This window comes from Numida meleagris, chromosome 5 (assembly GCF_002078875.1).
Source record: "Numida meleagris isolate 19003 breed g44 Domestic line chromosome 5, NumMel1.0, whole genome shotgun sequence".
NCBI classification, from domain to species: domain Eukaryota; kingdom Metazoa; phylum Chordata; class Aves; order Galliformes; family Numididae; genus Numida; species Numida meleagris.
The window spans coordinates 36,245,787-36,269,850 of NC_034413.1; the positions used below are offsets into that span (position 1 = coordinate 36,245,787).

At 43.9% G+C, this 24,064-nt stretch overlaps 1 long non-coding RNA gene across 3 annotated transcripts in view; it reads left to right on the forward strand.

The window, feature by feature from the left end:
- Positions 595-24,064, forward strand: part of LOC110399528 — a 53,052-nt gene continuing 29,582 nt past the window's right edge. The window contains exons 1-2 of one of the 3 annotated variants that reach the window (XR_002439257.1): positions 595-15,196; positions 15,976-16,154. This is a non-coding gene — a long non-coding RNA (uncharacterized LOC110399528). The remainder of the gene's footprint in view (positions 15,197-15,975; positions 16,155-24,064) is intronic. The other 2 variants (XR_002439258.1, XR_002439256.1) reach the window with 2 other exon arrangements.

Here is a 24,064-nt window from a genome sequence, read left to right on the forward strand (position 1 = left end):
TTCTCACGTGTGCTGGACTGTAAGAGTGCATGGTAGGGGAAATGTTAATTTGGGCATGTGTCATGGTTTTATGATTTTCGGTTATTGGTACTCCACATCATAACATCATGTAGTGAATGTACCTGGTCCTCAGAAGAGAAGGACTACTACAGTCCCCACGCTACTTTGCTCCTCTGTTACCATTTTCCAGCCGGAGGGAAAAGATAAAAGCTCGCAGTATAAAAACTTGCAGATCACGAGACCTCGTCCCTTTTTCCGCCGTCTCTCGTCTTGGCAGCACCTCGCTCTCCGGCCGTCTTATCGTCGGTAGTAGAGTAAGGCCTACCTTGATTTTGGGACATTCTCTCTCTCTGTATTGGATTTATCAGCTTAAATTGTAATTATATTGTATTATAGTGTGTTGTTTTGCATTCCGATATTTTATTTAGTAAATTAGTTTGTTTCTCCTCAGACTGTTGCTGCTGTTCTTTGCTCTCAGGGCCATCTCCCTACCCTTTTCCCCTTTTCCCGGGGCATGGGCCCGTGGGTCCCCTGTCCCCTTCGTCACGGAATCAGGCCTAATGCCCGTAAACCGTTGACAGCATGGAAGGTTGATCCTTTTGCCAGTGGCTTGGTAGAATGGAACTTGTGCATCAATGTGAGCTCTTGTTTCTGCAAAGCTCTTGCTGCTTTTTAGGGAAAAAATAGATATTTCCTTCCAAAGGCAAGTGAAAGAAGATTGCACTAATGTCTTGTCTATATTTGACTTTAGTGCATATCACATTTCCAGTTCAGACTGCTTGGTTTCACTGCTTCATGGTCTGCTCTACCTGGCTACTGATACTCTGTGGGATAATACCCTCAATTAATAAGAAACTTGTTTTCTTCCCAGTGTTCTTAAAGTTTCCCTTTAGGAACAATTAAAGTTGGCTTCTGACATGTCAACTTTGATACTGCCTTTGATACTTTGTCTAGAAAAGTCTTAAGTATTGTTAGTCTTTAGTGCTTTAGAAACCCTAAGTCAGAATTTCAAAGGCTGAATTAAAACAATTTCTTTTTGCATCTTCTGGTTCAAATCTTACAGGGCTTGTTCATTCACATTACTAAGGCCTTACTGAACTATAGCTGCAAAGCTAATTTTTCTCACCAGATGACCGCAGGAGAAGGATTTTGACTAAAAATCTTAGATATTGCAAAAGTTGATGTTGATTGTATGGGTGTTATTGTTGATTTATTGTTTTCTGTACCAGTTCCAGCATTCAATGGTATTGGATGTTTCTTAGAGGCTGATGGAAAGTATAGGTATCATCCTCAAAATGTATACACAAAAGCAACGTACCCAGGTTCAGGTTATGAGATAGCCCTACTGAGAGCTTTCTAGTGTTTAAAATCTAGGCTGTGTATAGAATACACTTGGTGTCCTTATTGCATCCCCTAGCAGGGGAAGTGAGCTCAGGACACATAACATACACCACTGAATGGAAAGACCATTGCAAGTCAAATGCTGATGGCATGCACTATTGTGGTAACCCATGATGTGGTAGAGAGACAAATCCCATACTGCTGTAACCCAGTTTGCACTTAGTTTTTTCATAGGTGAGATCTCAGATACAATTACTGCTGAATTTGTTCCTCAGGACTGTTGAGCAGATCTATATTGGGTATTTTATTTGGAATAAGAGAAGACCTGATTCTTCTGAATTTTGCCTTTTTGGATCAGTGACTAAGTGAATTCTTTGTCTTCTTTCACAGTAGTTTCAGGAAATGTTGTTTTGTTCCTGGTGATGCTCCATCAGGGTTGCTTTGAGAAGACTCTCTAACTGGCACTCAGTTCGGCCTTGGCACTTGCTCCAGAAACACTTCTGCCAAATGCTTCGCCGCTGAGTTACTGTTCTCGGTCTCCAACTGTTTGTTCTTCTCAAGGTGGGGAACTGCCGGTGAAGGGAGGCATTTTGATGAATCATAACTCCCATGCTCTTGCATCCCACTATTTTCCAGCCAAAATGCTTTCACCCTCGCTCAATACCAGCCTCTACCCTTACTCACAGAGTTTATTCAATCTGTCATGTAGGCTGTGGTGTGTAAAGGTGATCAGCCTCTGGGGCTTCTCTGGAAAGGCAGATGGTTGACCTGAAGCAAGAAAAACATCTGCCTTCATCAGACATTCAGTTTACTTTGGTAACTTCTATTCTCTACTGTTACTGCTGCCAGTTGCTATCACTAATACAGAAGGGATAACAGATGAGTTACCCTGTAATTTGACTCCAGGAGCATCTTACAGCTTACCAAGAAGCAGCATCAGTTAAAGTAGGTGACTTGAGAAGTATTCTCAGCTCTGTTAGCTTCCAGCGGGACTGTGCTAATCCTTCATCAGCTATACATTCAGTACTAAGCCAGAAACATTTCCTTTGGGTCTTTATCTGTGGAGTGTCAGACATATGTTGTAGTATGGCCTATTTTAAGTGCCTTAAAATATGTGTTAACACTCTAAAATAGATTGATTTTAATATTCACAAATGTTGATGCCAAAACAGGACCCATTTAATCTGTCATCTGTGCACTTAGGGACTATAAAGTAAGCAGGTTTCTTCTGTGACCCCTTGGGGAGTGAAGAGGATGAAGTGGTTGCTGTTTTTACCACTGAGGTATAAAACAGCAGTACAAAATGTGGGGTGGAGACAGCACATGTGTGGATGACCACGATCTGGCAACACCAAGCCTGAAGCTACAAAAATGGATATGAACTCTTCTGCTGGACCTGACATGGAGTGGGTTCTTGTCCAGGTTCTCTGTCAGAACATGGCACCAGTCTGAACCCTGGTCTTGCATGGGATGGAAGCTCATCCTCAGGAAATGGGGAACATCAGGTCAAATATTCTCTCAGTAAATATTTGAGCTCTGTGTGTAGGGGGAAAAAAAAGATCAGGAAATGGTGTCTATCTCAGCACAGTGTTTGAAGGGTCATGATACAAGCATGGAAGCTCTTGTGACCTTATGTTAGTGGAGCCTGGAAAGGAAGAAAATGCTTTCTTGCTGATGTTAAGTGGTGAGGAAGAAAAGCTATTGCAGCATCAATCATGAAGCTGTGCCTCTAACTTTTTTCGCTGTAGATAGAGGTGAGTGGTGGACTTGCCACAGTCCTTGTTTTTTCTCATATCCATGAAATAGGGGTGATCTGCTTGCTTGTTAATCTTCCTAGATGTGATAGAAGGGTTTTCCCTGTGCTTTGAGTTGGTATTTGGATACCCATTTAAGTGTATGAGTGACCAAATCCCATTAGGTGTGTCTTGTCCTCAAATGGATTCCCAAAGCTGAATCTGCTTGCTAAAACAAGTACTGTTCAAATATGAATTGTGGCATTTTAGTGTGGCTGATGATGCTGAAGGTAGGAGAGGCTGGAGATGGTTCATGCTTGGGGGGGCAGGGGGGTAATGCCAGGCAGGAATTTGTCACCAAGTGACCCATACTACTGCCTCCACCCTGCTCTGCTCCCTCAAGCTAAAGCTTTCCATGGAAACTGTAGCTGTGTTGGCTCTGGCTGAGACTTCAGGTTATTTATGGAAAACTTAGCAATGTTCTTGCACTTCTGTTCACTTTCAGGTCTTCAATAAAACACAGCAGTGAGCCAAACCCTGTCAGCTTAGTCTGGTTAGTGTGGCCTTCCAGAAACTGATGGATAAGAAGTTGGCCTTGGCCCCCAAGATGGTGGTTATTTTCTTTATGGGCATGCCTAGTACTTTCCAAGGTGTTAAAGTTACAGAAAAGGGGTGACTCAGCTGCATCAACACCTGAACTGCTTTACAAAGTTGTCTGTCTCTTCATTAACCATGTGAAGAGCTTGAGCAAACTAGGAATGGAGCTCTGTGTGTGGTTAGCTGAGCTGAATCTTCGCCGTGGTCAGACATGTCCTCTTCTCCCTTAGTCATTGAGCCATCAACAAGTTTGGTGCTAAGCATTAGGAGCATTTCTTTTAGGATTAGAAAACAAAGTCTCAAGATATTTATTTTATTTGGGACTGAGATGCAGAGAACTTCTGAATGTTGTTTTTCTCAGCTGTGGAGTAACTTCATTTCATTCACAGCTTTATTCAGTGTCAACTGGAGTTGGATTCCAAGAATCTGCAGTTCACACAGTATCTGTGACAGAGCTCAAAATAAACCCCATGTCTCCAGAGACACAGACTTCATACTTGTGAGACAGTTCTTGAGGTGTTTTGCTCCCTCTTCTTGAATGAGAAGGCTAGACTAGAGTGTCTGCTTGGAGACAGTTTTCCCTTTTCAAAGGATTGAGGGGAGATTCGCTCCTTCCAATGGGAAGGAGAATTGCTTCTGTGCTAAAGTCCATTAATTGCAAGAGACAAAGCTGAACAGTATGTACAGATCAGAAATGTAACTGTGCCCAAGAATTAAAGATGCTGGAAGAACTTAGTCACAGCCTTGGCAGTGGCCTGAAACATACAGCAAGTACTTATGTTGGGTGTGGGATGTAATGCTGCTACTCACTGCTATTGCAGTAAAAGCTTTGAGTCTGTCCAGTGGTGATTGCTGGAGACTTCCTGGGAGCAGGGAAGCTCAAGAAGGCCATGGGGGAAAACTGTGGGATTTCCCGAAGCCAAATCAACAGCCACTGTTTTAAATCCCTACACCTGTTCTGCTCCCTGGGCTGAATGTGCCCCACTGCTCCCAGGCAAAGTCACGCAGTGTAGGTACTTGGTTTGGAAAGCAGAAGACATGCTGTTATTTATCTGGGAAACAGAGGTACAGACTGTTTTTTCCCTTTCCAGTGTCTGGGTGGGGAAGAGTGGTTTTTTTTGTTTTTAAATTGGAATGAGAAAAGATGGGCTGTAATTCTTTTTCCATGTGGAATCTGAGGGGTTACAAATCACACCTCTAATTAAAAAAAAAAAAAGTATCTTGCTGGATCTATTGAGGACCTGACAGAATTATTTTTTTCGGTTTAGTTTCAACAGCTGAACTTGGAAAAATCTGTAGGAGAAACATTGTTTTAAATAAAGCCACTTCAGGCTCTAAACTTGGAATTTTTCCCTTGAAAAATGTTACAATGAAAAATGAACAAATTGGGAACTTAAAGCTCATCTGGAATAACCCTTTCCTATGAATAATTTCATGAGATCTCTGCTCCCCTCTTTTGGTGAAATGTTCCTCAATAGCTTTTAAGCCTTCAAAAAATGTCTCCTGCACTCAAAGCAGATGTTATTTGAATAATGTTTTCAGTGAAGGGAGAAGATGTGTTGAGGTGTTTTTGTTAGGGAGCACCTGAAGCTGAAGTCAGCTGGGTGTTACTATACGTGAGACTGAAGAGACCAACATGCTGAAGACTGAGTGCTTTGTGTTTTAATTCCCTTTCCAAATTTCTGGCTGTAGACGTCACACTTTTGCCATGCTTTGATCACTCTTGGATCATAGCTTGATCAAACTTTGCTATTGCTGGCCTTCAGGTACTCGAATTACTTAGGACCATCGTGGGGAAATATTGCTGGCTGGAGCAAGTCAGAGCATCTGAACTAAGTTTCTGCTGTGTCTTGCCCTTGGGAGCAGTCTCTCTCTCTTAAATGATTGAGGAGAAATTCTGGCTGCCTGCCCTTGATCCCTAGAGCAGCATAATGTGATATTCTCCCTGTGAAATCCTGTCTTGCTGAAGTGGTGAAAACATCCCTGTTGACATCCACGCATCAAGGATTTCACCTGAAGCCCCCCAGTGACTGAGCATGACATTTTTTATAACAGCCTGTTCTTTAAGGCACTCACTGTGTTAAAAGCAAAGCCACAAAGCAGACATCTGGCACTGTGCCTCCTAGGTAACGTCATGGACTGTGATTCTTGAAAGCTGCTACATGCACAGGAAAAAATTTGATACTGTACAAACAAGACAGCTGCAAACTGTTATGGTTAACTTACGTGCTCTGCTTCTCAGTGAATACACTATTCAGCTGAGATGCATCCCTCTTGGTTTGCGTGCCAGCAGTCCTCAGCTGACATCGTGGTTGTACAAAGGTAACATCAAATAGGAGCTACATTAACCAGTTTTTCTGGTTAATCTTCTGATTTTTTTCTTCTAATATTTTGATCTTGTCATCTTCTGTTCCTTTCAACCTGCTCTTTTATATAGAATATTTTGAATATAAACCTGCTGGGTTTTTATTTCTGCATATTAGTTGAAGGCAGAGAGCAAGTCTGAGAGATGGTGCTGGGAATGCTGGGCCTATCGCTTTGAGGGTAAACCAGGCTGCCATCATCTGTAACTTTCCATCAGATCACCATTGCAGAAGAGGTAGAAGCAGAATCCAGCATGGAGCTTCTCATGCTATGAGGCTTATGTGGTCACAGTTGATATGACTAAAGATACCTGATGAACTGACCCCACTGAAGAAGGGCTTCTCCATGTCCCAGCTGCTGAAAAGAAAGCAGTGCTCTGTGCATCTAGGGATGCTTTGTGTACTCTGAACTGGGAATACACTGTCTGGGTAGCAGCAATTGAGTATAGATTGAAACTCTGCAGGCCACTGCTTGCACACAGGTTAAAGTACTAACTTGAGAAGGCTGCGTGAGTATTAATCAGGCTCAGTAATGGGAAAGCAAAACCAGTGTGAACCAACGATAGAAGAAAGCAGCTTTTCTACATTTGATTAGATGAGAATGGCTCTACTAGATCAGTTCACAGGTTTGCCTGACCTGGTATCTTGTTATGGTTCAGGGTTAGAGGTTTAGTGAGAGCCTAAGAATAGAGCACAGACATAGCAATGTTTCACCCAGATACCTTCTGGGTCTCCAGCAGTTGCTGGGAGTCTTCCTGAGCCAGAGATCATTTCTTTGTGTTTATTAGTTCTCATTGCTATTTCAGAAAATACTTATGCACTCTTCCAGCACAGGGAATTGCAGAGGGTCATGGGCTGTGGGAGCAGGTAGGAGCAGCAGTGTAACTGCCTTCTTGGGTGCAGCATGACCTCCTGGGCAGGACTGCTAAGCAGCTGTTGCAGGTCAGGTTGCAGGTCCGCTTGGTCTGGCTGCTCTTTGTCCCCAGGAGGCTGCTGTTTGCTTGGCAGCTTGACTTTGGGGATTGACTGTGGAGCAGCTGAGGTCCCTGGGTTAGTTCAGTGCAGAGCAGAGAAGGTTGAGGGAGGCCTCAGGGCAGTTGCAGCTCCTCACAGGGAGCGGAGAGGTACTGCTGATCTCTGCTCTCTGCTGACAGTGACAGAACCCAAGGGAATGGTACAGAGCTGTGTTGGGAGGGTTCAGATTGAATATCAGGGAAGAGGTTCTTCACCAGAGGGTGGTTGGGCACTGTAACAGCCTCCCCAGGGCAGTGGTCGTGTCACTGAGATTGCCAGAATTCAAGAAGCATCTAGACAATGCTCTCAGGCATTCAATCTGATTTTTGGGTGGTGCTGTGTGGAGCCAGGAGTTGGACTCTATGATCCTTACGGGTCCCTTCCAACCTGGGGGTTCTGAACTGGGCAGGGTTCTGGACTAACAGTGAGTTTAAAAAAAAAAAAAGTTAACTAAAGAATGCCAGTAAGCCTGTCTGGTTTGGCTGATGGTGACATTCCTTTTCTGTCTTCCTTGTAAATCAGAGTGAAAACTTATTTGCCAGGTCTCCTACTCAAATGTTTCCAGTGAATGCTAGTTTAGGGAGTTGAGGGTCTTGACGCTATTCCCCAGAACTCTCCTAGGTGGCCAAGCTAACAGAGCAGAAGGTACTTCAAGAGCGAACTGTCTACCAAGTATGATATGTCGCAAGGTTTGAATCCCAGAAGAATGGAGTACTATTTCTTCAGTGGGAAATCAATTCTATTAAATATTCAGTTTATCTACCTTTAAAATGCTGAAACAGTTACCTCCTGGTAGCATTTATAGTTTTAGTGCTTAATATTCTTGGATGGGAGAGGGGATAAAGATGCAAATCTGAATAGACGGAAAGGTCTTAGGGTCAGAGTTTAAATCTACTCTTCAAAGGTGATGTATGTTTCCAGAGTTGTTCTAAGAAGATCGAGGAAAGTACTTTACAAAATGAATGACTTAATCTTTTGTGATCTTTTTTCAGTGTCTTGGTGAACTGTCATGCTCACTGTTACTTTAAAAATTGATGTACTCCTTCCCTTTTTGTGCACTGATCTAAATGCTAGAGCCTTAACTACAAGCCTTCCTTTAATTAGGTCTACTCCAAACAGTGGATAGACACATGCTGTAAGGAATTATGGACTGCCAAGGACGCCATCAAATGATTGAAAAGGAACATTTACAAACCAGTAAAACCTGTTATTAGGGGATTATTATTGAAAGGCCTGCAAACAACATATGGTCCTCTCCCCTTACCCCCTAGTGGTTGAGGTTATTTTTTTAAAAAGCTCCTCTTCTTTTCTTCTTAATAGACTTCACGGGAAGATAAATACCATATCGTTCCTCCAAAGGAAGTGCCTGAAGAAGCAGTCAGCATCAGATGGGTCAGTTCTTTGGGACCTGCAGGTTTTGCAATAGCTCCTTTCATGTGTCTGTCCACCCCTGCCATTTTGCACAGATGCAGTGAATTTCAGTCTGCTCTAATTCTCACCAGGCCTGGTGAGAAGCTGTGGAGAAGGAATTCGGGAGTACAGGAATGGAGACAGATAATTCATGCTGTTATTTGGTTTTGGCTAGCTAAGAAAAATTTTCACAGCACTGGAAAATATGACTTGGCACTTAAGGGTTTCATTCAGCAAGTGGAGGTGAATGGCTGGGAGATAGGAACTGGTCTGTCTTGCTGGCTTTTGGGCCATGTAGCCAGCAGCTTTCCTTTCCTGTTGTCTTTGTTTGCCTTGCTGGGTATTAAGGCTTTGGTGTGCAGAGCACTTAGCTGACAATGTGAGAGCAGTGACCCTCACAGCTTGGCTGTGTTTTGCTGCTGGGAAGTCACAGTTCCTTGCAGAGCATCACTGCTGTGTGTCCTTCCCCAGCAGCTCCAGCTCTTTATCCAAAGCAAATGGTGTTATTTCCCACTGAATCAGCAAGCTGGTGAAGCCTGCTCCATGTGCCCAAGAGAACTCTTTGTACCTTGGGCTGGATATGGCAGTGCCTGAAGAGCAGGCACTCTGTTTTGTGTCATGTTTGCCATAGAAAGAGCTGGGAGGACAGTGCCTTCTTAACTTGCTGAAGATCTTGGTCCTGTGAGCACCAGGTTCTACGTGAAAGAGCAACCAAAGTATACAGGTAAGAAATGTCAGTAAAAGGGAGGAGGAAAGAGAAGCTCTGAGAGAGGAGCTGCTTTTTACCTAAGCCCTTCCATCAAGGAAGTAACAATGTGAAGAAGAGAGCCCACATCTCATGAGGGTCCATCTGTCCCCTTGCTCGCTCATAGTCTGAGTTAGGTCACCCTAGACCCCTTGTCTGTGGTGTTTATCATCTATTTTGAAACAGCAGGACCAAGTTCAAATGCTCTTTGTTGGTGCTGCAGGAAAGGACAGCTCTTGCTGTGCAATGCTGACTGTGCAAGAGTGAGGTGATGCTTTCTCCCAAGCTGGTTGCTGGGCTGTAGGCAGGGCAAGAGAAGCAAATCCGAGCTTCAGGCAGGCTGGAGCTGTCTGGTAGCTGCCTGTAGGCTGGAAGAGGTACCCAAACGAGAAAGGCATGGTGGGATCAACGAAGAGAAGAAGAGGAAAGGCAAGACCACAGTACCTGGGGTGGAGGAGGCACAGTGTACTCCATCAAGAGATCTAGCTTGCTTGTTCAGCAGCAGGCCCTGCAGCTCTCAAAATTGTTTCTGATCTGACGCTGACCATGAGCTCAGACAGCTGGTAGAAAATGGATGATGCAGAAAAAGCATAATTGGGGTTGGAAGCAGTAAAAGGCTTGGCTTCTTCCACAGCAAATGTTTCTGGGAATTGCTGTGGAAAAAAATTCAGCTGCAGTTTGAGTGCAGCTGGGAGCAGAGACCCTGCCAGTTCATCCCTCCTCACCCTCACTGCAGAGGAAAGCAGGGGAATGCATTTTATGGGATTTTCACACGATGCAATTATATCTTTGAAGTATGGGATGCAGATGCATTACTGATGTCTTATATCCTATGCAGATTACCCCTAAGGGTGGCATCCTGATTGCCTTCTGTGCAATCCAGCTGCAGCTTTCTCTAAACAAACACCTCTGGTCTAGGGAAACCAAGGACCTGAGCAGCTGTTCTGATGAACAAGGCACCAGTCTGGTGTGGCACAGGACAGCTTAGGTAGGGACCTGCATGGGAGCAATGGGAAATTCACCCCAAATTGTGGGAAAATGGGAATAAATAGGATTTGCTGTCTGTTAGTGCCCCCATCGTCCAGTGTGATGCATAGTACTTTCAACACTTCTCAGCTAGCATGATGTGCTATGTCACCAGAGCTGCTCATTTTCTACAAATACCTGGAAAACATCCTCCTGCATGTTGTTGAGCTGGCATTCATAGAGTATTATGTTCATCAGTGAATAGCTTGCAATGCTTAGACCACAAGCTGAGTGCAAAACTGAGATCCTTGAGTCCCTCTGTTCAAGAGCTGCCTCACTTAAGAAGTGTGAGCAGATTGCAGTGCTTCTCGTATTGTACCCTTGGAGTTCTCGCATCTGGTGTGCTGTGCCCCCAGCATGGCTGCTTAGGAAAGGAGGCTGTGTTCAAGGATCTGGATGCAGCTGCAGCAGAAGAGGCCCCAAACCCCAATAGCCTGGCTCAGTCCTTCTCTGGACCCAGTAAGGCAATCTCAGAGCACAGGATTTACCTTTATTGCTGAGGTTCTCCACCAAGGGCCCCATTGAGAAGGCAGCATCCTCCCTGCGAAGATAGAGGCAGGATTTTGGCCTTTACTGGAAGTGTGGCCAGACACATCTACTCTGCAGTCTAGCTTCTCCAAACTGACACTCTCTGTGGGCAAGAGACTGGGAGAACTCAACCCTGCGCTTTCAATGCATGTGTGTTTAAGATGCATGCTGGGGCTTTAGATCGGTGCAGGGAACTGGGGGTGTCTGTCTGACATGGTGGAAGATGGAGGCAGAGGGGTCATAATTAGGAAATAGTTTCCTGCTTACTTATTCTTGAGATGACTTGGCTTAACTGGAGGGGTTGCTGCCTTCTGTACTGAGCTGGAGAGGTGCAAGTGCAGCCTGTGTCCTCTGGGTGATGAGAAGGGGCAATTCTTCAACAGATGGCCTTCACCCTTTCTTAACTGTGTAAGATGATCAGGATAGCTGTGCTTTAGAGCTTCCAGTCTCAGCCCATTTCGCACTTACTTTGAAAACTTTCTTATGTTGAATGCTTGCGGGCTGCCTATAAAACTATGCCACCTTGGGTAACACTATAGCGTGTGAAGCAGCTTGGTTGGAGTTGCTCTGTGAAAGAATGGCAGAAGAGAGGTGTAGAAGGAAGTAACTACACCATTAAAGACAAAGATAAATAGATCAACAGGGATTCACAGCTTTATATTGCAGTCATATGTGTAAAAAGAGAAAAATACCAATGGAGAATCTATGGTTTGGTCATTTTTTCCCCAGATATGGTTCTTTAAGATGTATTATTTGAGAACCTCAAGAGTCAACAAATGAAAACTAAACAAAAAAAACCCCATCAAATTGATACCTTTTTATTTGCATCTAATAATCTGACTGCTTTGGGTAAAAGTACAACTTATAGTGAAAATATCTATTTTAGTCAGAATAAACATTTTCAGCTGGAATAAGGACAAATGGAACATTTTGACCCGTCCTAGAAACAGTGTCCCACTCTCAACTGTATGTAGTAGTTTGTAAAAATAATTTTTAAGAGTTCAGACTATTAGAAACATCTGCTTTCCTGGGTATCATGAGACACTGCAGCATTTGAAAATGGAGAGTGTGTACCATGCTTATCTTAGCCACCATAAAACATCGGCTCCACAGTTTAAACTGTGGGATTCTAATTATGGTGTGGATATATTATTCAGTCCTGTGTAATGCAATTTGGTGATGCCACAGTGATCTCTTTTCTTTAGCTGGAACTACGCCATATTTGCTGTGTGTGGCCGAACATCAAATGCATCTGAATAAGCAGAATAGTTGTTTCCAGACTAAACACATTTCAAATTTGTTTAAGATGTTGAGTGAGGCTAATGACTGGGAGATGTCTCTTCTGTTCTGTTAAGGTACTATAATGTGTCACTGCCAATGCAAATCTGTGTTTAGGTCTAAAAGCGCTGAATCCCCTAACTGTACTGAAGTATTCCTTTGGGTGCAGTAAGTGTTGGCTGAGGGCCATTCTGTCATATTCTGAGCATCTACAAGCATTAATAGTTACATCTTTGCAGTGGCCTCTGGAGCAAAAGGTTATAATCATTATTGTTCTCTTTCAGATGGGAAAGCTGGATCATGAGTAGACGATAATCCTGATCTGTTTGACTTGGAATGACTTGGGGGAAGCTGGTGGTGGAACCAGAGAAAAGCAGAGACTTGGCAGTAGTTTAGTTCATTACAAGATCCTTGATTCTTTAGCAAAACCAACTGGTGATTAATAGTCAAGGAGGAAGTCATCTTATCCTGACAACACTCTCCTCACTAGTTCTTGATTTCTGTGCCTTTATTTAATTTTCTAAATTGCCAACTCGGGAGCATCTACAATTACAGTTTTGGAGATGGAGCAGTGAGAGCTGAAGCACATGAACAGCACATAAACTATGTGGGACCTTGCTCATTTTGTCTCATAATGGTATGTCTAGACCAAAGGTATTGAGGGTGCCCATGCTCATAGGGTCTTGTACAGATTCTCCACGCTTACAGAGCAGCAGTGCTACTGTACATCCTGGCCGAGAGATGTGATGCTTGGCAAAAGCTCTGCTCACAGTATGGAACAGGGGGTACAAAAGTATGGCCTACCCGCCTACATACATGCTTTTTTGCTAATTTGACTGTTTTCTTGCTGGCTACATTTCCGTGGTTCTGGAAAGAGTTTATAATGCATCTGCGGTCCTTAAAGATTCCCTGGCTTCCTGTTTCTCTGGAGCTAGGGGTGTTATTAAATATAGCCTCCCACCAAATTCCAGTGACTAATTGCACACAGACCTTAGTCCTAAACCAGCCGTGACTCAGATACCAAGGAGCCTCTGTGAGTAATGCTGCAGGAAGGGCCAACACGCTTCTTTCCTAGCCTTTCACAGGCAGCGTGAATGCTGAATAAGAGCAGACCAAATAGCAAGGATGGTCCTTCAGCCAAAAAAAAAAAAAATAAGAAGGTACTCACAGTCTCTAGATGTTGTCCAGCGCTGATGCTGAGCTTTCAGATGGCCCCAGCTGAAGCACAATGAGTGTGCTGAGCACAGATGCCATAAAGGCCTGGGGCAGACCTACTTTTCCATGGGCAGTCAGCTCATTGGCAGGGCAGTAGCAAAAGTTTCCACTATGAAAATGTCCTTGAGTTTAACCAGACATTGAAGCACATAGCTCCTGGCAGAGGTGAGGCCTGGGTGATGCTGTTTCAGGTTAGGCCTTAGTTGGAACATCCACCTGGAGCAGTGCTTTGGATGAGAGTTAAGGATGAATTCCTGATCGAGCTCTTTCCTACCCAGAACTAGTTTTTGTCTTAGACTTCTTTACAGCTGAGCCTTGCCTTCCCCTTCTAAAGCCATTTATTTTGAATGGCACTATAGTTGGCCATTTCAACCTGATCCTGTAGCATTTCTGCTCGCTGCAAATACTTCCGTATACTCCAAAGTTTATTTTCTCTGGTTGTACATATATATGTATATATATACACATAGTAGAAGACACATTCTCAAGGAGGAGAAGAACTTAGTTCAAAATCATTTGAATGCAAGAATGAGATTTTAGAGTTTGTGGCAAGTTGCTGTGTTTATGAGCAGAAGGAATAAAAACAATTAGCTTTCCAAAGCAACTGCAATCATTACGTTTCTTCCAATTATTTATGGCTTTTTTTTTCGGAGTTTTTCTTATCAGTATCTTCAGCTAGAAAATACTTTTTTCTGAGAAATGTCAACTGGCTTTTCAGAATTCAAAGTTTCGTAATAGAAAATAATAATTAAAAAAAACCCTTTGTTTTATATTTCAGGATTTTCTTTAAGTAGATGTCTTGTAAACCTTTATTATAGGGCCAGGGCATTCAGAGCTGAAGCTGGATGTGTAATTTCATGCTATGGTTATGAAGTCACAAAAGCATCTGGATACAGTGTGAAAACCTTAACCAAATAGTTTCTGAAGTATGATGATCTAGTACCATCATCCAGGCTAATTTAAGTGTCAAGATTAAATCACTTTATGGATTGGCAGTTGTGAATGTTAAGCGTGTAGTTCTCAGCACCTTGCTGGTACTCTAACAGTTGATTTGCAGCCATCGTGCATATCATACAAATCAACTAGGGAGCAATTGCTGTGCAATAGGAATAGGTTTGTATGTTCAATGTGGATTCCCAAGCACCCTCATCTTTTTACTATTCTTCTTCATTTTACAGTAGTCTGCAATTTTGGAAAAATTACAGTCCATAGAGAATTTAAAGCAAAACTTCCCCTCACCTTTTGCAGACATCAGAATCCTTGGAGACTGCACATCTCTGCAGTCCCAAATGACTCATTTGCCACTAACTTCATTGTTTTGAAATGCTTCTAATAGTAAAAGGAAAAAATCAGATGATGGTAGTAGTAAAACCTGAGACCCTACCTGTTGTGCATTGTCCCAGGATGAACTTTATCCATGCTCTACTGCTGTGTATCTCTATTGCTGCTAAACCCCCAGTTTATGGAATGACATAAGATGTGGCGTATTAGTGACTTGCCCTTATCATTTACCTTTCCTATGTCTTATAAAATTGTCTTTTATAAAATTTTAATACGGTTTCTAAGCATTGTTCTTAATGTCTGATATGTGGGTGTGATTATACCTGCTCTGTTATAATCTTGCCCAGTGTCATGTCTCCAGCAGCAGCTATGAGAGGATAACATGAGCTGAAGCTCAGGGTTGGTAGGTTTGATGCCCTTCCCTTATCTCCTGATATCCAGTGATTTTCAGTTCAGGAACTGTTTGGATTAGATGTGATATCTATATATCATGAAGTATCAAATAGTTGTACTGACAACTACAGCTTGTTCATTGCATTGCTTGAGGTGATAATCAGTATGGTTTTTATCACTGATAATTGTGCTTTGCGTTTGCTTGTGTAGGAGAGCACTCTTAGGAGAAACTGTCCCATGAAGCAGCAGCACTGTAGGCCATTTATCTCCAGGTACCTATGTACATGCTTTTTTACTAATGCGTCTCTGCCTGAGAATTTTTACTAGATATCACATACCTTAGGAGTGTGTGTATTTCTGGGCTGAATAGGAAGAATTTGATTTAGGCTTCTGATTAGTGTGATTTAATTCAGTTTTCCCTGACAGCAGGGTCACAGCTGCTTAGTCCATGATGGGAATTACCCTCCTGTAGGTACTTCCAAGGAAACCCTTGAAGTGAATTACTTGAAGTGATGCAATGAAAAAAGAATGTGATAGTTACAACATTTATTTCTTCCTGCTTGCAAGGCCAAAAGAAGCTGGAAAAGAAAGAGGGAATGCAAGCAAATTTACTAGAGTGTAACCCTAGTTGGATAGTAACTTTGTTCTTTATGTTGGGAAGCTTGCTGCTATCTGCATGCTTCAGGATTGCCAGCAGTATCTCATGTTCCTTGCATATGCAAGGCATTTGCTGCATTCAGTCTGGTGAATGACATCCTCAGTAATCAGTAGAGACAGATAGTAATGAAATGGTGTCAGTTCACACTGGCTCATCTTTGCATCTGCCGTTATTCTCTGCTTCTGTTTCTTTTCTGAATCAATGCTGGAATTGCTAGTCAGTGTAAGAGCTAATTAGCAGGATGGAACGGTGGTGCAGTTATTTCCCTACTTTGCTGCTGGAGAAGGTTATGTTTTCTGCGTTATCCAAGTAGCTCACAGTTTTGAGTGTTTCAGGTTCTTTCAAATCAGATAAACAATGGTGTAACCATCTGTCTTCAATTGTGCTCTGCAGGAAGAAGAGATCTTCAAACAGAAGAAGTACGTTCCTTACAAGACAGGAAGCACCTGGGATGTCTTCCAAGGATCTGTGCCTGAAGCTGAAGCCAGCTGATGACTGGAGGAGAGTTCCCAATATCCCCAAATCCCCCTCATTAGCCTTGGCAGGAGTGGGAGTTGCTGGACTTGTAACAGGTAACAAGGACCTGAGCCTAGAGTCTTCTGGTAACCAGTACCTGTGAAGCTGCTGCAGGAGAATGACTTGTATCTGAGCTGAAAATAGGTCAGAAACAGACAGATCAGGGCCCAGCAGCAGCCCTGTGGATGGCCTGGAGGAAGCAGCTGAAAGCCAACCTTGGATTTGTACTGTTTCCAAGGATTGGCTAGGCCACCTTATCTGTTGATTTATGTATCTCTTGAATAGTCTGCTCATCTGTTTGCATGAGGGGACTAACTGCCTTGGAATTAGAGCTGGGAAGTGCTTTTGGAAAAACAGGAGATATGCTGGATGAGGATAATGCTGTTCCCCTGGCCTGGCAGATTTGTGCGGTTTTTTTTTTCCCGTTAAGAGGAGAAATTGATTGTACTATTTGGAGAGAGGTATTCCTTGGAAAAAAAAATCATGATTTACTTACAAAACATGCACACAATGTCCTGTTGCTATGATCTCAAGAGAAACAAACAGTTTCCTTGGTCAGAGATCTCCAGCTCTTCAGCAAGCTGTGCCCCAAAATCGCTCTGTCTGTCTTTCTCCTTATACAGACATGCCTCCGGCTTCTTCCCTGAGGTACTCAAAAGACAAGTTACCTTGCCTTTATCTGGGTCTGCAATTATCTGTGGATCTCAGAATCAGTTCTTACCACCTTCTAGAGCAACTGTGTTTATATCAGGGGAGGACAGAGTTTTAGAGCTGGAGTAAAACATTCCAACTGTCTTTTATTTTTGACTCTTTAGAGTACAGATAGCGCTTTTCATTAGATGGTAGATTCTTCACTCTTTGTGGATTTTAGGATAATATCAAAAGATAGTTGTGGTGAAGGATAATTGAATTAAACATAGTGTTTGGTAAGATAATGTGATGGTTCCTGCTGGCCTTAGCCTCTGAGTTTATAGCTGGAGGACAGGCATTGTGTAGTGTCAAGGCTGTGGAGGCAAGTAGCTAAGTCTGGAGGCCCAGAAGAACGTAGCACCAAATTGTGAGAGAGGCTATCCTATAGCAGGGTGTGGTAATCTTTCAGGTGGGACCACATGTGCTATCCACTGTGCCTCAGAGCACCATCATTACATAAATGATATTCAGTGAAATAACTGCGTGAGCTGGACCATGCACATTTCTGCTCTCTACTAAGGGCTGATAATGGTGAGAGATTCTATGCTGGCCATAACTCTCCTGAGGTTGTCTTGGCTGTTTGTGTAATCCGTTCTTTGTTGAACCAGCTGATCTCCAGCAACATGGGACTTCCCCTTCCTAGGGTGGCTGCTGTTTGCTCTAGGATTTTTCAGCATTTTCAGGCAGCAGTGAGTCTTCTGCCTGCATGGAAAGCTTGGATCTATTCTGAGCTTACAGTGTTTGAGTGGCATACAGGCAGCTCCTTGAGAGAGCTGGATTTCACTGAGCTGCCACTGCAGGCCTGTTGGATGTTTCCCGAAATCTTCGACTAACGGAGAAAATCTCTAATGCATTTTGGACTCTGTCTTGGGACAGGAAAGAAGCATAAATCCAAATAATTATGACTATATCTCTTAAAATCCTACAAACTATAGGTTGCGATTGATTTATATTGTGATGTAGTTTTCTAATGCAGCCTTGCCTGAGCTGCAGTGGAAGGAAATTTGCTTCGCTATCAAAGGTTTGTGATATTTGTATCTACTTCTGTCAAATCAAGTGGGAAAACATTTGGGTCCCATTCAACAGGTCAAGAGAGAAATGACTGAGTCACCAAGCTTATATACCCAGCTGAAATGGTCACCCTGTCCCAGTGTATGTAGTGTATATGGAAAGATTGATGTGTGCTGCCTTACTGGGAATTTGTTCCATGTTGCAAAATCATGTTCTGGTGGCTTCTGTTCTCTGCTGGGCATTGTGATGTGAACTAGGCCTTCAGTGCTTCCGATGTGTGATGAGGAATGAACAGCTTCTATCCTGATAATGCGATCTCTGTCTCCACATCAGCAGTTTGCATGGACCATTTTTCCAAACATCTCACCTCCTATGCTGTCTGAGTGATGCTATGATGCTCATCTCCTTTGCTGCCTGATAGACCAGAGGGCCACTGGGCATATTTGGCTGAGCCCAGTTCTTGCAGAAATAAGGAACTTCAATTTTGCTGATTCTGGGTCTGATTCTTGAGTCCCAGCTGGAAAATCACAATCATAGAATCATTAAGGAAAAGTTCTCTAAGATCCCTAAGTCCAACCTAACCCACCCCCACCATGCCCACTGACCACATCCCTCAGTGCCTCTCCATGGTTCTGGAACACCTGCAGGGACAGTGACTCCACCACCTCCCTGGGCATCCTGTCCCAACACTTCACCACTCTTTCTGTGAAGAAGTTCTTCCTAATATCCAACCTGAACCCCTCCCCTGGCAAACTTGAGGCCATCACTTCTTGTGTTGTCACTGTTACCTGGGGGAAGAGGCTGACCCTCACCTTGCTACAACCTCCTCAAAAAGATATACAGTCAATTAAAATAGTTCAGTGTCCTCCATATCACCTGGCTTGGCAAGATACTGAAGCTTGATTCGAAACTTCGCTAAAGCCAACTTTAAGTTCTCCTGAATGTACTGCTGCAAAACTGCAGCTGTTGCTGTTGCAGGCAGAACAGAGCTACAGCTCCCTGTCTATGTGCAGTGTGCATTCCTGGCTCTGCACCTCAGTGTGGTAAAAATATCCATACTTTACATCTATTGGAAACATTAAGGATGTAATTGCTTTGGAGTTCCTTTCAGCCAAGAGTGAGGAGATATGAAGAATTTGGCTGCTGTCCTCCCTCTGCTCCTGCACCACCCAGCCACCAGTGATGGCTAAAGCAACTCAGTGGCTACTGTACTTCTCATGGCCCTTCTGACAGTATGAGGTTAGCAGGAGCACAGCTACTTCAGTACCCAGGCATGTATTGGTCTTTCCCTGGCAAATCCCTTGGTGACATGTGGCAGTTGTGTTAAAGAGGGAAGGTAAAACCTATTTATAGGCAATCTGAGCAGCACGTTATTCATGGCTAGGTTGCTGGCTCATCTGATACTATTCAAGGGGTTAGATATTGCCAGTAAATGAAAATAACTGCTACTACTGTCCCTCCTGGTCAATGGAATTAGCTGCTTTTCAGCTGACACTTGGTTTTACAGCACAAGATACGCTGGCTCTCAAGAGTCATGGCTATATATGCTGGGAAGGTGCTAATCTTGGGATTATGGTGATGCAAACAGAAATGGGAGGATAGCAAAACCAGCAGAGAGCCTTCACTTCTGTTGCTTACCATGAGTCTCTGTTAAATTGACCTGTAGATATCAGGGGCAGAAGGCAACCCTGTTAACACTAAGTTTTCCTTCTTTACTATAGTAGAGCCTTGGAAGGACCCTTTCTTCCTCTTCATCTCAGGAGAATTCTCTTTGCTAAAAAGAAATTGCATTCTGTTTCCTGTCTGTCTTGAGCCATTTGCTTTTGGCATTAATTTTCAAGCCCTGAATCACTCTTTGGGGATGTGCACTGGAAAGCTGGTGGGAACTGATTGCATGTCAGCAGCTGAGATGCAATACTTGGCTTCGCTCTTCTTGGGAATCACAGTGTGCAGACCTGGACAGCATCATGCACATAGCGTAAGAGACCAAGCACTCCTTGTGGGCTGAGTGCACATAATCCCGCAGCAAATGCTTACTGCAAACTTCGGGGCATGAGGGAGGTGGGAGGGAGAAATATCAACTCCTAAAGCTTTGGCTTCTTGCTCAGAGCAGGGAAAGGAATATAAAAAGAATGAATGTCGTTTATTTTCCCTTTTAGATCACAGCTGAAATTAACTATGGGGTTTTTAACATTGAAGTAGAAGAGAGACATGGAAAACTAGAAAAGCAACTGTTTGAAAACTGTACCAAATGCCTCTTCCCAAAGAGAAATATGCAGGACTTCTTTGGTGTAAGGTCCCTCCTCAACAAGACCCCCAGCTTCCTTCCCACAGCTGGGATGATGAAATGAGAGGCCAAGGCTCCTGGCATCCTGTTGCAATGTGACATAAAGAGGAGATGCCACAAGCAGGTGGGGAAAGCTGGCAATGAAACAGGCCTCCCATACAAACCTTACACTCTGGGGTGGTTTGGGTCTGTGAAACCAGGGCAGCACAGATGAGAAAATGAGATAAAGCTCATAATAACCATCTCAGAAATATTCCTGGAAGGGTCTTGTTTTTATCCCAGATGAGGATGGGGGCAGAGGGAATGATCCTGAATCTTCTTGATTCCTAGCTGATCCCAAGCCTTCATGGGATCTGGAAAGCCTTTAAAATACTGCTCTGTATCATTAGATGGATAATGCAAAATTTAGTTTGCTGTCCAGGTTAGCACTGCATGTGCTGAGCTGAGCTCAGTCTCCTTAACTAGAAAACTTATCTTGGCTCTGAAAAATTATTTTTTTAAAAAAACTTTCCCTGATAAGTTCATTTAATAAAAATACATTTTATTTTTCTGACACAACAAAATTTTTCATGAGGTGAAAACTGAATCCAGAAAAACACAAGCAAGCACATCACAAGAATACAGGCAAAGTAGTCAACAGTTACAACAGTCTTTTGGAGAAGGGCCTGGAATAAAGCAGCTTTTTATTTATTTAGCTATTTGTGATATGTTGGCTAATGATGTGCTAATAGCAGAGACGCGTCTGTAATAACTGATTGGCTTTAAAACACCTAAGCAGAGCCAGGATCCAGTTTGGGCTGAAGGGGCACTTGCAGTTTGCCAGTAAGGCAGACACTGGGACTATACCCAGCAGATCTGGGAAATCACAGTCGTGGTAGAGCAAAGCCCAGAAACCATTCCTCCAAAAAAACTTTATATATAGACAAAATGGAGCAGAAGGAATATCACTGCCATTGGAGAAAGGGGAGAGATTGAGTTGGCCAAGTCAGGCAGGAGGCCCATGTCAGCTCCAGGAGCTGAAATCACCTCTCCTGAGGGCCATCTTTAATGTTACTGCCAAAAGAAGGCTCTTTAACTAAGAGCTGACCTCTGCGTGGCTCCTGTCATACAGGAACCCCCAGCTCAGAGGGCCCGCCATTTGAATCCAGCTTCTTAATGTGATCATTTCTGCTTATCTGCACTCAGTATGCTTTCTGAGTGGCTAAGCATCACCAGGGAAAGGTCTGAGGATGGGTTAGCATGAGAGGGCCTTTCCTACTGGGATTCAAAAAGAAAAACAACACCAAAATGACCCTCTGTGAGATTCTTTTTAACCTAAACTCCTGCAAAAACTTATTGCTGTGATGGAGAACGAGGTTGTGCAGTGTGGTCCAGAAGAAGCAGGCATTAACTCTGGGGCAGGCAGCAAGCAGGGCAGCCTTGTGTGATAGCTCTATAAAGCCTGGGTGAAGTGAATGAAACGTTGGTCCTAACAGCGGGCATGAGAGATATAGTTAACTGATGATAAAACATCACCTCTTTGCTCCACCTTTTTAGGGAATCTTTGTCTTAGAGAAAGGAGCTGGTTTTACAGAGGCAGGTGCCCCTAAGAGCTCAAGGGGGCTGCTGGAAGCAAGCAGAGGCTGCCCTGTGTAGACAAGGAGATGAGGGTGAGAAACAGGTTGAGCCAGTGCTGTTGTGTTTGGTGGTGGTGAGGAGAACGGCAGCAACAGGTGCTTCATGTCTTGTGTATGCTGTGTGGTGGAGACTATGGGATTGAGCTGCCCTGGTTCCAACCCGTGTTCAGTGGAAGGAGTGGGCTTTGGGCCTGGCAGCAAAGCAGATGTAGATCTGCACGCAGTTACCTTGATAACAGACCCCATTCACATACCAATTGGCAAGAAAAGGAGGAAGCATGAGGAGGTCTAATTTAAAAGGGGATATTTTCAGAAGGGCTGCTCCAATCCTCCCAGCCTCAAGAATTTCACCTTGTGGACAAATGGAGGTCTTAGATGTGCTTTGTCCCAAGAAACACATTAAGGAACAACTTGAATGAGTGGAGACCTTTTCCTCTAAAAGAAGCCTGTTTCACAGGGGAGTGGGACTCGGCAAAGCCATCTGAGCAGTGCTGCTGCTCCAAATCCAGTCAGAGTAGCTGGCTCTGAGCAGCTAGTGGGGATGCAGTCCCTGACTTGTTGTGTTTGCCCAATCCATGACCTTTTAGGTCAGTGGGAAGCATCCCAGGCAGTCAGCAGGCTTGAGAAAAAGCCCCAGATGACATCGGAAATCAAACTTTGAACTGTTATTGCTGTTTGACTCATGGCTACGGGTATTTTATTGTGTGTGCAGCTGTTGGGAGAACTGGGGGTGGCTACTGGGAGATGATTGAATGCATGTGACATCCCTGAGGTGGAAAAGCTCTGCAGCAAGGCCTTAATGTTAATCCTAACAACGAGTAACTGACAGGCATTACTATCTGACAGGACTCTACTCTGGCTCTTCTTTGAAATTCCTTGGGCTATTTATGCAGATATAGCACCCACCACTCCCAGTCTTACCTGAAAAAGCAAAGGGGGGGTGGTTGTCCCCAGAGAACTTACTATTTACAAAGCAAACTAGTCCAGCTAGCTGGGCTACAAGTCGCCCCATCCCTTGGTGGTCAGATCCCCTATCTGTTGTATAGAGAGAGGCATTTAACCTCCGAAGTCCTGTCCTCAAGACCCAAGGGAAGTTGAGACCTCAAATCTCCTTTAGGAGAAAATATGAAAACACAAAGATCCCTTTAGTCATTTTTTTTTAAAATCACTTCTTGAGCTCCAGAATTACAGAACTGAAGGTGCAGGGTGCATGCCCAGCGATCTGTTGGTCTGAAAAGCTCCTGGCTGTTGTGGAAGCTCCTGCTTTCAGGTGGGTGCTATTAGAAGCAAGTGGAGGTGCCTGGCCAGGCTGAGGCTGCCTGCAGCTGCGGGCTCCTCTCTTCCCAGCTCTGCTTCTAAGAGGGGTCAGAGTCAGAGCAGCAACCAAAGTGCCAGGGAAAACTTTCACTGGTGATAGCTATAGTTCTCTCCTATCTGCAAAGCTCAAAATGGAGAGAGACCAAAAAAAAGTCTGAAACTCTGCAATGATAATAATAATCCCCAATTCCCTCGTAGTCAGTCTCATCTCACTCCACCCTTTATTTTCTTCTTCTCCAGCAGGAAAATGTTTTCCCAGTGTTATTGGCACCCATCGCAAGACAGCTCCGGTGCAGGAGTTGTGCTGGGGGTCAGGCAGAGTGATAGCATGAAGGGCTGGGCAGTGAGTCCAAATCATCACTCTGCCAGAGATTTTTCCATGTGACTCTTTTAAACTCCTTTCTGTCTCAATTCTCCAGCAGTTAAATGGGATAGGACTTCATGTGAAGCCATCGCCTGAGTAAGGGGAGAGCTCCTCCAACGTATATTGGATCAGCGTGGTTGCACAGCACAGATTAGCCAGGCTCATTTGCAGAAAACACAGGGCAGTCTCAGCTTCGAGAGGGAGGTCCCTGCAGCCTGCCTTGGGACATGCTGTGTGCACACTCAGCAGCTGGGTCCCTCTGGACCGCTGGGCTCTCACTAGCAGAGCTGGCTGTAGGACTCAGAACAGGTGTTAAAAATTTTGGTGCTTTCTCTTTTTTTTTTTTTAATCTCAAGCAGGGCAAGAGCATCTGGTCTGTCATGCTCTGAGGTCATTTAATGTTTTCCAGGAGTGCCAGGAAATAGAAAATATTTCTGCAGTGTAGAACGTGTAGAGCAAACAAATATATACATATGCAAGAAAGCAGACCAGGGTGTAGTATTTTATGAAATATTACAGTGAAGTGGCTCCCAGCAATTTTGCCTTAGGAAGTTGTGCAGCTGTTTCTAGCTTGTCAAGCACTTGGGGAGATGATTTGTATTTGCACGACAAAGGCAAAAACAGCATACCATCTGCATGACTGCTTTCTTGTGTGCCATGCTGCAGTGCCTTCCAGCCCTG